Below are 12,769 nucleotides of genomic sequence, written 5' to 3' on the forward strand. Positions count from 1 at the left end.
GAGCTTTGTCATTTCAAACCATCTGAAGATTTGGGCCTTCTTCTAAATACAAAGTGAAACAGACTTTCATTGTTATTCCTAATTACATTTCAAGTCATACTATTGACTTTTTTAATATATACATTTATTGAAATTTTATAAATAATATAGTTACAGAAGAAGTAAAAAGAAGAAAATAGGAGAAATATTTACATTAGAAAGTATAGTGAATTAATTGGATACATAGAGCAAGTATCATAGTTGGTACTTACGACAGATGGTATTTTATATTTTGATATAAAAAAGATATATTCTTAATCATATATGTCAAAGAAAAGAGACCATATGTTGTTAAACACTTCCAAATTGTTATTTAATCTGAAGGGCACTCTCTTGCATGCTCCCGAATCCCTCATTGTTTTCGTCTAACCAGCATTAATCCATGTAAGATTTTTATTTATTATTTTGCTGTAATGAAGTGCTGAATTAAAATGTTCAAGATTTGTTCTTTTTTATCATTATTATTTTCATGGTTGTTGAAAATTATGAAAACTTATTTTGATTGAACCCTTACATTTTTCCAGTTTTCTTCATATTGACTTTTCCTTGTTTGTAGCAAAGTGATCAACAGGAATCAGGCTTGCTAAGAGATCAAACTATTTCTTCCTAACTTCATACTTAGCTGAAATGTGATTTTCCCCCAAGTCTGTTTATGATTTAGTTAAAACAGCAATATATCTGTGGCTCTGTAATGAATGAGCTTAATTTAGCAGATCTGAGTGATGAAACTGAAGAGTTGTGTACAGAATGTGAGGAATACACTGAGAGATTGGCCACAGTTTTCTTGCAAATCATGTACATAAACAAACAGAACGCTATTTGTGCTAGGACAGGAGGAAGTGTCCAGGACTTTATTATGATTCCGGTAGGATCGGGTGGCGTGTTAGAGTTGTGGACAACCACATCTACATTTAAGCATATAAACCAGCACAGGGAATGCATGTACACTGGGATGTACAAGAGCTGACTTCATCATTGTAAAGGAATAACAGAGTTATTCTTTTACAGGAATAAGGAGCACGCTTGTCTGGTTGGTTGATTTGTTTGTTTAGCTTTGAACTATGTTTGGTAGTCAAACATTGAAAAAATAATAGAGGAATGGTAGTTTTTTAAACTGCAGTCTTTTACCCTGGACTGAAGCTCTGTACAAAAGGACTTGGCAGACCTGTGTACAGGGAAATGGTTTCTTCTGTCATACTTGGCGAGCACTCAAAATGGTTAGAAGTGCTTAGGATGCTCTCTGTGACATCCACAACAGCTTGTGAAATGCCTGCACATCTCTTTGCTGCATACAGACTAATAAGTGGCCTTGTCACAGTGAATAAAATTTTACAAGAATATGGGTTAAAGACAGTAAATAAGAGTGAGATTACTTTTTTCATTATACTTAACATTTTACAATCAGCTGCAGAAGGCTGTTAGAGGTTTGAAAGAGGCTTCATTAATCATGAAGCATATGATTAATGAAAACCTGCAAACAAAACTATTTTCATCTCTCCCAGAACATAGACCTGCCCATTAAATCATGACAAGTATAAATCCAGCATCATTTGGGGTGAGAAGAATGATAGCAGAGTATTTGGATATAATCCATCCCAGTTTAGAAGGTAAAGAATATTAAGAAATTGAACATTTCCTATTGTGTGCCATAACTCCCCCAAAAAACTAGAACCAAAAGGTGCTGTTTATATTGAAAGTTTCAGTATTCAGCAGTCAATGCACACTTCATATACAGTCCTACAGGAAACTGGACTTTTGTCTTTTTATGTGTATTTAAAGTGATGGCTGAGTTGTGAGAACTATCTACAAACCATCTGGAGAAGATAAGGCCAAGAAAAAAATCAGTCTTTCTGGAAATGCTTGTGCTGGGGGTGTCTATGGAAAATTTTTATGAGACAACAGAGAAGTGGGTTTGTGTCCTTGGCAATTGCAAAGGTGCTACTCTGTGAGAGACAGATTATTTAAATAACTGTGTAGAAGACTGTAAATTGAAGACTGAAAATTAAGAGAAAGGTGGTATGTAAAGTGGACATACTTTTTTGTTTGTTTGTTTGTTTGTTTGTTTTTGTTTTTCTGGATTGCTGTGGGATGGAACAATGTTCAACCCATTTCTTATTTTTTTCTTTATTCAGTGGGAGTTTTTCCACTTGTTTGTGACACAATAAAAATACATTTTACATTTCCTTTAGTACTTAAGACATTCTTGTAGTTGAACTGAAACATTCCTTTACAAAATGCTATGTAACTGGCACAATGCTTTTTACCAGTTGCAGGTAGCAAGAGTGCAGAAATTGACTATTTCTGTCTCTTCGGTGGCTATGTCTGTGTTAGGAAGTAGCACAGACTGGTAGGAACAAACTGGGAGGCCTAAACAGGCAACACAATGTTTTTGTCAGTTTTGGGCGCCCCCCCCCCCCACCACTTTTTGGATAGCTCCAGTTTAGGCCCATGGATTGAATGAGTATTTGCAGCTGAAGTGTGTTAGGCATGTTCCTGCTCTGCAGTTTGTCATATGAAAGAATTCAGTTCCAGTGTGCTAAAAGCATGGGGCAAACCAAAGCCCCCAAGTGGGGATAACAGAGAATTTTGCTTTAAAAGCATGCTCCTCATCTAAACTTAAACATGCATCACTAGATGCATGTCATCTTTTTCTTTTCTTTTCTTTTCTTTTTCTTTTTTTTTTTTTCTCTGTGGCAAAACTTAACCCACAGTATGAAAAGAAAACGTCAGAAAGCTGGAGGAGAGTGAAATAAGATTGAAGAAGGTGAGGTCCTCCACATTACTACTCATGGCATGCCCAAAGCACTGCGTATATACAATATGTTCTATGGAGAGCCTGAGGGACCTGTAAACTGCTAGATAAAACCCATTCAGTGAATATTTTGATCCTCACAAGAATGTCACTTGGGAAAGGCACATTTTTTACAAGGAACCAGCTGCCAGATGAGACCATTGACCATTGTTAAGATCTTTAAAATAAAGCCAAGTAATGTGAATTGGAGCAGTTAACAGATGGATGAATTACTTGTGATATAAGTGATAACCAAGTCAAAGCAAGGTGAGAAAAGGACTTGACATTGCAAAGAACAGCGGATATTTGCAGGGCTAGTAAAGACTGCTTCCCAAATAAAAGTGTTAGCTAGTGGTGAAGGAACCGGAGTGCATCTAATTAAAAATGCATACCAAAGCATAAAGAGAAAATACAAGGGTAAACAAATGGCAGAGACCAGACTTGTTTTCAATAAATGTAAAATCAATCACAACATGGTGAAAAGGTCCCGCACAAGAGGTTCAGTGTCCTGTATACAATGAAAGCAGCCATTTTGCAGAAAATAGATTGCTCTCAACTCAACTTGTGAAGATACGCTACGGAAAAGCTGTTCAAGATTGTGCTGCTGGAAAACATAACAATGGTGACAACAGTTAAAGTAGCTATAATGCTTTATTAAAGGGATGGTAGGGATGATGCTGTTCTATACAAAGAGATTTTCTGCTCAGCCAGATCTTTTTCCTTTGAAACTGCATCACAAACACGGATTTAATTTATAGATTTTGGAAATTATCTGATGACACAAAAGTAATAAAGAATTTTTACATAGATTCACTCCACTGTGCTCTCTGTAAATTAATTAAATTTGTGGCGATTGCACTAATAATCACAGTGGTATAGCAGAGAATAAGGTAGTTGCAGAGTCCTGATACCTCTACAGAATAAGGTTCTGTTTGTTGTTTGTGATTTACATTGTTACTAGGAAGTGCATGAACATGTGTCTATTTAAATATTAATTGGATCAAAATAATGTATCTAACTTATACCTGAAACTCTTGATTCCCTAGTAGTTTTCATCTTCAGAGTTATGCAAGTTATTGATGAGATGATGTTAATATTTTCTCTTTAGGATGGTTTCAGTTAACTTGCAGTACACCAAGATATACCCGATGGCATTTTTCCTCATTTGTTGCCCTGGCTCTTTCTTCTTTGTCCTCTTTATGGGACTCTTTATGGGTCCTCTTTATTGTGTTTGGAAATTTTCTAAGAAAATGAAAATTATGAATAGCTAGGTAGATAAATACTAGTATTTCTCCTTATTTCATTTAGCAAATAGTCATTTTATTGATTAAATGTATACATCAGCCAGTTCAATTTTTTGTAGTATGAGTCACTGGCAGAAGGAAAAGGTAAATAACACAATTGTTTCTTGACTAAGCACAACTTGTACTGTTGTCATCATGTCTTTGATGTGTCGATCATAAAAAATACACTAGAAGTTTGTAGAAAGGGCTTGTTTCATTCTTTCTTGTCATACCTGAATTGGCAGAAATAAGATTTTTCAGGATTTTATTTTGCTGATCAGGCAAACTCCTTACAAGCATTGTTAGAAATGTAATTTGGATAGGCAGATTACTTTACAACTGACAATAAACTATTCAGGTAAGGCAAGATGTTTTTGTTAGTTATACTGGCTGTCTGCCATAAATAAATACAGTAGTAATTTATCTCATCTCACTAGCTATCTTGATTCTGTTGATTAAAGGCTATAAACTGATTTAATTATAAGTTGTAACAGTTGGTATTTGGAGACCTAAATATTTGGGACCATGTGGTGGAAGTTTGAATCTCCATTGTAGAAATGATCTGAAGAAACTCTCTTACTACTGCCTAGATTTCTAATTTTGACCCTTTTTTTTTTCTTTATTTTTTAATTCATATGCCTCCAGATTTTCTTCAGCTTTTAGGAAGCACTTTTTTTTTTGGTTTGTTTGTTTGTTTTATTTTATTATTATTATTATTGTTTGTTTGTTTTAGATTGAATTATTAAACAGATTTTTGTAATATCTTATTCCAGGTCTGGAGTGCAGTCCAAGTACCAGTTGAACCTAAGTCTTTTCTCTCCAAAGGTAGGACATGGAATTTTTTTATCTATTTCAGATATTTATTGCTAAGATGAACAAGCTGTAAGATATTTTTATGCTCTGCAAAGAATGTAGATGCAAATATTATATTCATACATAGTAAATTTTTATACAAAGATTTGCATATCTGTCTTTTGGTTTCCTAAGGACTAATGATACAACTCTCAGTATCAGGTATTTCAGGCATCTTTGATCTGTTTGGTGAATAGTTTATGTTGTAAAAAAAGTTAATTTAAATTCAATTTAAATTGTATTTTATTTCAAATTTAGTTATTCTGCTAAACAGAGTAAACATGACTCCCTTGTTTATTCTTTCTGTTGAGGTGTTAACCATGACAGTACTGCCTAGATTATTTTATTTTGTTTAACTGATAAAAGTGAGACTAAATCCAGATAAGTGCAATATCACACGGATAAGCATAATGTTTGAAGTGAAAGTAAATATGAAAGATCTGTTCTAATTAAAAAAGATACTGAAACCAAATCATTTAATACAGATTCATTACATTTTTAAAATTATTATATTGCTGGTATCTGATATACATGGTTGTTAAAATGTATGGAAATATAAAGGACAGACTAAACTGCAATGAAGACAGTTTACATACCTGTAAATATGTTAACTGTATTTTTGAGACATTTTAAGACAATGTATTTGAATTAACATCGTGCTAAAATGTCTTAAATTTTGTTGCAACTATCAACTTGTCTATCTGCCTGGTTAAACCAATGTAATTCGTGGAGTAGCCCAGAGAACTTCATGGTTAGCTGTAGAGGACTAGTTACTGAAGTTCAAGAAAAGACTTCTGTATCTCCTGTCTTGTTTTGTTAATATTCAGATTGGTTTGATACTCACCAAAACCTTAAAATTTGTCTTTGGGTCTTGTTTTAGTTATATCAGTTTAAGGCAGTACCTTTTAACCTGTTTTGACTTGTGGAATCTTGAAAAAATGCAGTGGACTCCTTGATATACGTTGGTGCTTGACTGACATATTGATACTGACATCTATGAACTTGCTGTTCTTAATTGCCTTATACAGACTGCTTTAGAAGTCCTATCTGAGGACTGAGAATTAATCTTACAGGCACTTCTATGCTTAGCCCGCAGATCGCAAATTCGGATGTGATTTTAAAATGCTTTGGAGTCTTTGAATAGTTTTTATGTACAGGAAAATTGCAATTTTCAAAGTAATTGATATATAGCATGATAATCCATATGGCCTGTGTGCAACAGGGAATTTTGGTGGTATAAATGCAATTGTTAGTCTGAAAAATCTTTTCCTTACAGTAATTATACTCCTTAGAAACTGCCCTATGGCATCAGAGCCTTATAATTGTATTTTTGTGTATTTTAGGAACTTTGAGGTTTTGAGTAGTGTTTGTGTATTTAAAACTCCCACTGCTTTGGCCTTTTTTTAGTACCCTTCTCAGCATTTTTCCAACAAACTAATATCGTTATTTGATCCTTTCATTTTAGTTTTATACTCAGTAATAAAGTTTCCCTTCTCCACACAACGAGGATATAGAAATAAATTAAATGACAGATTTCCAAGGTACCTGAAAAATAAATTCAAGCAAGAGCAATAATCTAGCTAACAATTACCCTTTGTGTTCAATACCCTTCACTCACTGTTTTCAGCAATTGTGGATAGCCTCTAAGTAATCACAAATCCATTGTCACATGTTTCTTTATGGGCACAGATGCTTACAGCTTCTATTGACTGGCTGTAAATAACATCATTTTTAATTAGAAATGCACTGATTTAAAATTACCTGCTCATCTTAGCTCCATCTTTCAGGTAACTGGAGCTGCTAATTACTTTCAAAAACCCAGGTCAAATGCTCACTATCTGAATTCATTAACTCAGCAAAATATGGCTATCTCTGTAAAAAATAGGGAAATTTTACAAATATTTTTAGAGGTCAAATTTTGCACTCTACCTATTGACTTTGTTCCTGGTAATCTAGGATTTTGTGATAGAAGTGATACAGAAATAGCTGTTATTCTTCAAATGAGTGATCGTTAAATTAGCTTTTTTTTTTTTTTTTTTTTTTTAATGAATGACACCAAGATGTATTCTTAAATGGTACAAGAAATGTCAAAGCCAGCTCATTCAGATTTTCTCCATGCTTTCTTTTGGGTTTGTTTCTCAAGTGCGTAAGAGAAAATTGATCCCTAGTACCAACCATCACATGTAAACTACCAAAAAATCTTTTTAAACAATTATCAAAATTGAGTATAGAGACCACATCTTCTGATCCTCTTCAGGAGAGACATTTTTAAATAAATGTTTTCAAGTTTCAATTATTGAAAAAGTTATTTGAAGCTGCCATAACTTGCATCTAGCTGACAGTAAGCATGTTGTCTAATCTAGATCTGTATGTTGTGTAAAATATATTGTTATATACACAAATACTTAAGTAACAAAGAATTTTATAAATGCAAACCATCTTTACTGTCTTGAAAGATAAGAGTAGACTGCCTGCCATGTGAGAACTAATCACGCTTCCAATTATTTGAAAGAACTTGATATCGCTGTTAGTTTTCAAACAGTTGCTAGATGTATAGTTGGTGAGCTATTTACAATATTAATGTGGTTTAGATCATTTGATTTGGATAGTAGTTCTTTCAGCTCTTCCTGAACTATTCCAGCTCTTTCTTTCATTTCCTGAACATTTGTTAAGTTTTCTTCATTGCTTACCAGTAAAATTCTAGCTAATCTTGATACTAATTTAAAATTAACTCCAGATATGTACATATATTTATATACAAGACTGATGTGGATTATATTAATGTCATGAAAGAAGTAGAGCCAGGTTTTTCTTGTTTATACGATGTTATAATATAGGTAAGTTTTGTTCCTTGTTGCTTCTAGAATTATATTTTACTATACAAATTGGAAAACAACAACAACAACAACAACAACTAATATCAAGTCTTTCTTATGACAGAGGAAGCAGCTATCCCTCATATTTTGAATGAAGTGGTATTTTTAGGGAGGAAGAATCCATTCTGCCTAAATTTGGGCATACAGCATCTATCGCCTTTTGAGGTATTTGTCATTTTGCCAGTTGAATAAGAAGGGTGTTGGGCTTTTTTTTTCTTTTCCTTTTTTTCTTTTTTTTTTCCTTTTTTTTTTCTGTAGAAGAAGCTAGGAATGCTAAATATGCTATTTCATGAGGCTTACTAAAGAACGCTGGTTTTATTTAATTTTACAGTGACTGATGCCAGTAGGAGGGGAAGGCATGTATTATTATGTAGCGTTGCATAAATTTATTTCATCTTTGCATAGAGTATATATTTATATTTCTTCAGAAAAAAATGGTTAAGATAGGTCGTCAAACACAGGGAAATACTGTGAATGTACTGTCATTCCCTTGTAAGAATTACAAACATATTCTATATGACTCAAGTCATCCTGTCATAAACTCTTCTAAAATGTCCACAGACTAAGACCAGTATGTGGCTATATATTGGCTGTATCTATTCTTTATCGGTCCTTAAAGCTCAGAAATTACAGAGTGACATTATCAGCTCAGTTGACAGTCTTCTTTTTTCAGACCAGACCCGCCACTGCCTTTAAGAACAGCTTATAGCAGAAGTCTTGACTACAAATGGTCATCAAAACTCAATGGTATTCTGTATAATAGCTGAATGATAAATTCTCCTTTACTTAATTCTTTACCTAATTCATGATATGGCACTCAATGAAACCCCCAATACTATGATCTACTAACAGCAAGAACATCTTTTTGGATACAATATTTTACATTTTGTACATTAAACTATCACAGGTAATGGCTATTGAACAGCTGTATCTCAGACAGACAAAATAATTCCTCTGTAGTGTAGTATGTAAAAAAGGTGATGAAGTTAATAATTGATTCAGATTTAAAAAGTTAGATTGCAAGACCATTATTATTTATTACCATTGATATTAAATATCTATCCAAGCTGCATGCATTTATTCTGCAAATGTTGGTGGAAAATAAGGCCATGCATATTCCTACAACAAAGCTGTTCATTGTATAATTTAGTTTTCAGCTGAGTCTGAACTTACTGCAGGTGAAAATAAGATGATCCAGATCTGTCAGCACTGATATACATGTAGGTGGTTCCATTATTATAATTTGTGAAATGCTCACAAGCTGTCTTTGTGAGGGTGCTTATATAGAGTAATGTATTAAAAAGAAGCAAGATGTTCTACCTTATGATGGCATTGCAGTTGTGCAGTTTGTGTAAAGCAATCAAATGTTTCTAACATACATATGGAAAGTTTTTTGAGCAGGAAAATTGAGTGTTATCGTTTGATTTTTGTGTTTAAGGTAATACTGCATACTTCTAGAAGGAATTTCCTGCTTTTTATGTAACAGATATGCCTCAACTATATGGGAACAATAAGTATTCATCAAGTAGATGCTCTTTTCATGAGCTATGAGTTACTATAAGAGTAATACTGTTGTTCTTACATGGAACATTGATGTTGCAGAACTGTCCCTCTTTCTAGAATATAGAGTTGTTGTGTTAGTATCAATAGGTCTTCTAGACTTTTTTTCACTGTTTCAACAAGACCACTCTGCTTCTTCTAATCTTTTCTTAAATTATACTTGTAGTTCTTGTTTAAATTAAATTTTCAGTGATGAGCATGAATGGTAGGTTTAATATTTGTTATAAACATTCTGCAACTGTACTTAAAATAAATGGTCAAACAAAATACAATGCAAACTTCAAATATCTATCTTACCTTTGATAAGCTTTTTTTTTTTTAAAAAAAAAAAAAAAGTTTATAATATGACAATATAACCAGATACAATCCATTACTTTACAAGCTGAATTTCAGTTTCCCCCTCACCCCTTCCCTCACTCTCTGTTACAAAGTAAACAAAGTAAAACAAAGTTTAGTAAACAAAGTTTACTTTACTTTACAAAAGTTTGTTTTACTTTAGTAAAACAAAGTTTACATGAAGAGGTCATTCATTTCATTAAGACTGGCTAATATACCCAGAAAATAAAGGACAAGGTATTGGACTCATGGTCTTTTCATTGAGTCATTCTGTCTCATTTACTTTCAGTGAAGCAAAAAGAAATAAATTGTTTCTGAAATTACAGGGATTTAAGCTTGCAGCCTTGTAAAGGCTTGCAGCCTTTTTGCGCCAGGGGAGTTTTAGGTTGGATCTTAGGAAGAACTTCTTTACCGAAAGGGTTGTTAGACACTGGAACGGGCTGCCCAGGGAAGTGGTGGAGTCACCATCCCTGGAGGTCTTTAAAAGACGTATAGATGTAGAGCTTAGGGATATGGTTTAGTGGGGACTGTTAGTGTTAGGTCAGAGGTTGGACTTGATGATCTTGAGGTCTCTTCCAACCTAGAAAATTCTGTGATTCTGTAACTGCATGGATATGCCATTTTGGAGCTCTGCTTGGGGTGTTTGGTCCACATGTGAATCCATGGTTGGGTTTGAATACAGAAACTAGCCAGCTACAAGAGCCAGTAAATTCATTACGAAAATAGGGTGAGTTGATAGTCACCTAAAATGAGACAATCCCATGACTACTTAACAATATTCAATACTTCAGTCACATGATTACAGACGCCTTGGGGTGAACAGGGCTTTCTTAATCTGTAATAAATTGCTTGATGAGCACCTAAACAAGCAAGAAGTTCTTCATTATTGGAAATTAAGGGCAAAGCATCCTTGACCTATCCTTGAAAACAAAATTCCTGCACTGAAGTGTAGTTGACAATGTAAAAAAAAAAATAAAGTATTGATAAACAGCTTCTAATTCTGTCACTATTTTTTATCTACCTGAATTTTGAATATTGGATCCATCAAAGTTTCAAATAAATAGCAGCTCTGCTTTTCTCCTTTTTAGTTCTGGCCAGTGTGCCATTTTTGAAATATTCAAACAAAGAAACCACAAACCGCTAGTCACACCACAATACCAGCTTGTGTTTACATTTTCAGCTCTCCAGATCATGATCCTATTGAGCGCACATAGAGCGAGTGCGTGTACACGCGCCCATCCACCATCAGGAGAAATGAAACTGTAAACACAAGCTGGTATTTTGGTGGGGGCACACTAATATGGCGGTTGGTGGGGTCGGAAGGTGGAGGGTGAATTATGGATCCAGAATTTCCTTGTATTTTTCTCTTTAAGTCAGGCTGCTTGCACAGTAACTGCTTTTCAAACTGAAATGTTCAGTTGTTTTAGAACAGTAGGGCCAAGTTTTGTTAATTTTAAACTGTGTATTCAGACTTGAACAGAGATGGATGAAAGCACTGATACTTGACTTACTTAAACTAGACAATGAAATACAAACTATACTATAGGAGGTTCTGCTTGCATGAGTGTGTGGTAGGCAGGAATGATCTCACAGTCTTTACCATTTTTGGATTCTTTGATGAACCGACTAGCAAATCATCTCATTTAGTATTAAACCAAACGCTAAAGAAAGCATAAAAAAGTAATAATATGGTGAGAGAAAAATTTCTCTCTTTTAACTTGGAGAATCTGAGATTTATATTTGAATGTTAACTGTTCAGGTACGAAACACCTGAGGGGCAGACTGAAGAGATGAGATGTATTTAATTAGGTATCTCTAAGATCTTGTCAATGTCATCTGTTGCTTAATTTAAATATGTCTGCAAGTCTCTAGTCTTTTTTTTTTTTAATAAGTCAACAAAATTGTATTCTTGAACTAGAGTGCCTGAACAAAGCTTATCAGGAGAGGACTTGGTTTTGCTGCTTACTGGTAAGATGTTGCCATGAATCTTTATGGGAATCTCATCATGAAGACCCTTTTCCTACTGCCTGATACTGATAAGGTCTTCTTCTGGCCATTTGTAACCATTTTATCCTGCCTTCTCCAAAAAGGAGGAGAAAGAGCAATATTGCGGAAAGAATATTGCTGTTTTGAGCAGACACAGCATTTTAATGCATAAACAAGCCATGGCTTTAAGAAACAAAACAGAGATATGTAACAAAAGGAAGGCTGTTGTCTTCAGAAGGAAAATATAGTTTCCCTCCAAAATCTAACTAGTCTGATAGCTTCTCCTATGGTGACGCAGCATGGCCTAATTTTCAGTCCTGCTATCATATCGACATGTTGTGTTAACAACGGCATTTCTGAGCTCACTCCTCTAAAAGCTATATGCCATTCTTAATTCCATAGTAGATATTTTAAAGGACCATGAAAGAAATCAGACTATACATAGTAAAACAGCTACTTTAAAACTAATTTAAAAAATCAAAAATACTAAAATGTAACCAATCTTTTTTTCCTCAAAAACAGTAAACACGTAGGATTATTATTGACAAGTTTGATTACTTAGCACATAATGCCTGTATTTATGTGTGTGTTTTTTAAACAAACAAACTTTTGTATGTTAAAAGTAGCACAGAACTCAAAAAATCATAGGCTTTGTTGTAAATTCTCTATACATAATGTAACATCTTAGTTCCTAGTACGTCTGGTTAAATGAAGAAAGCTGTTTACCTGCTCTTAAAGGACTTGTGAAATTCGATAGGTATATATTTTGAGTATTTGGGATTACTAATAAGAAGAGATTAAATATAATAAAAGCTTATCTTTATAGTGATCCTTTTGGACCACTGATATTCAATTAATTCAACAACTAGATCTGAAAAGTACCACAAGGCTTTAAAAAAATTAAGAACAGCCTGGTTAATGTAATTAAGTATAAAAGAAAGATATTTTTATCGACACCTTTAGATAGTCTGTAGATTTTACCAGAGAGATTACAGAGAGTGCCCGAAACGGATACATTTTTCTTCTTATTACTGTCATATTTGTGC

This window comes from Oxyura jamaicensis, chromosome 7 (assembly GCF_011077185.1).
Source record: "Oxyura jamaicensis isolate SHBP4307 breed ruddy duck chromosome 7, BPBGC_Ojam_1.0, whole genome shotgun sequence".
NCBI lineage: Eukaryota > Metazoa > Chordata > Aves > Anseriformes > Anatidae > Oxyura > Oxyura jamaicensis.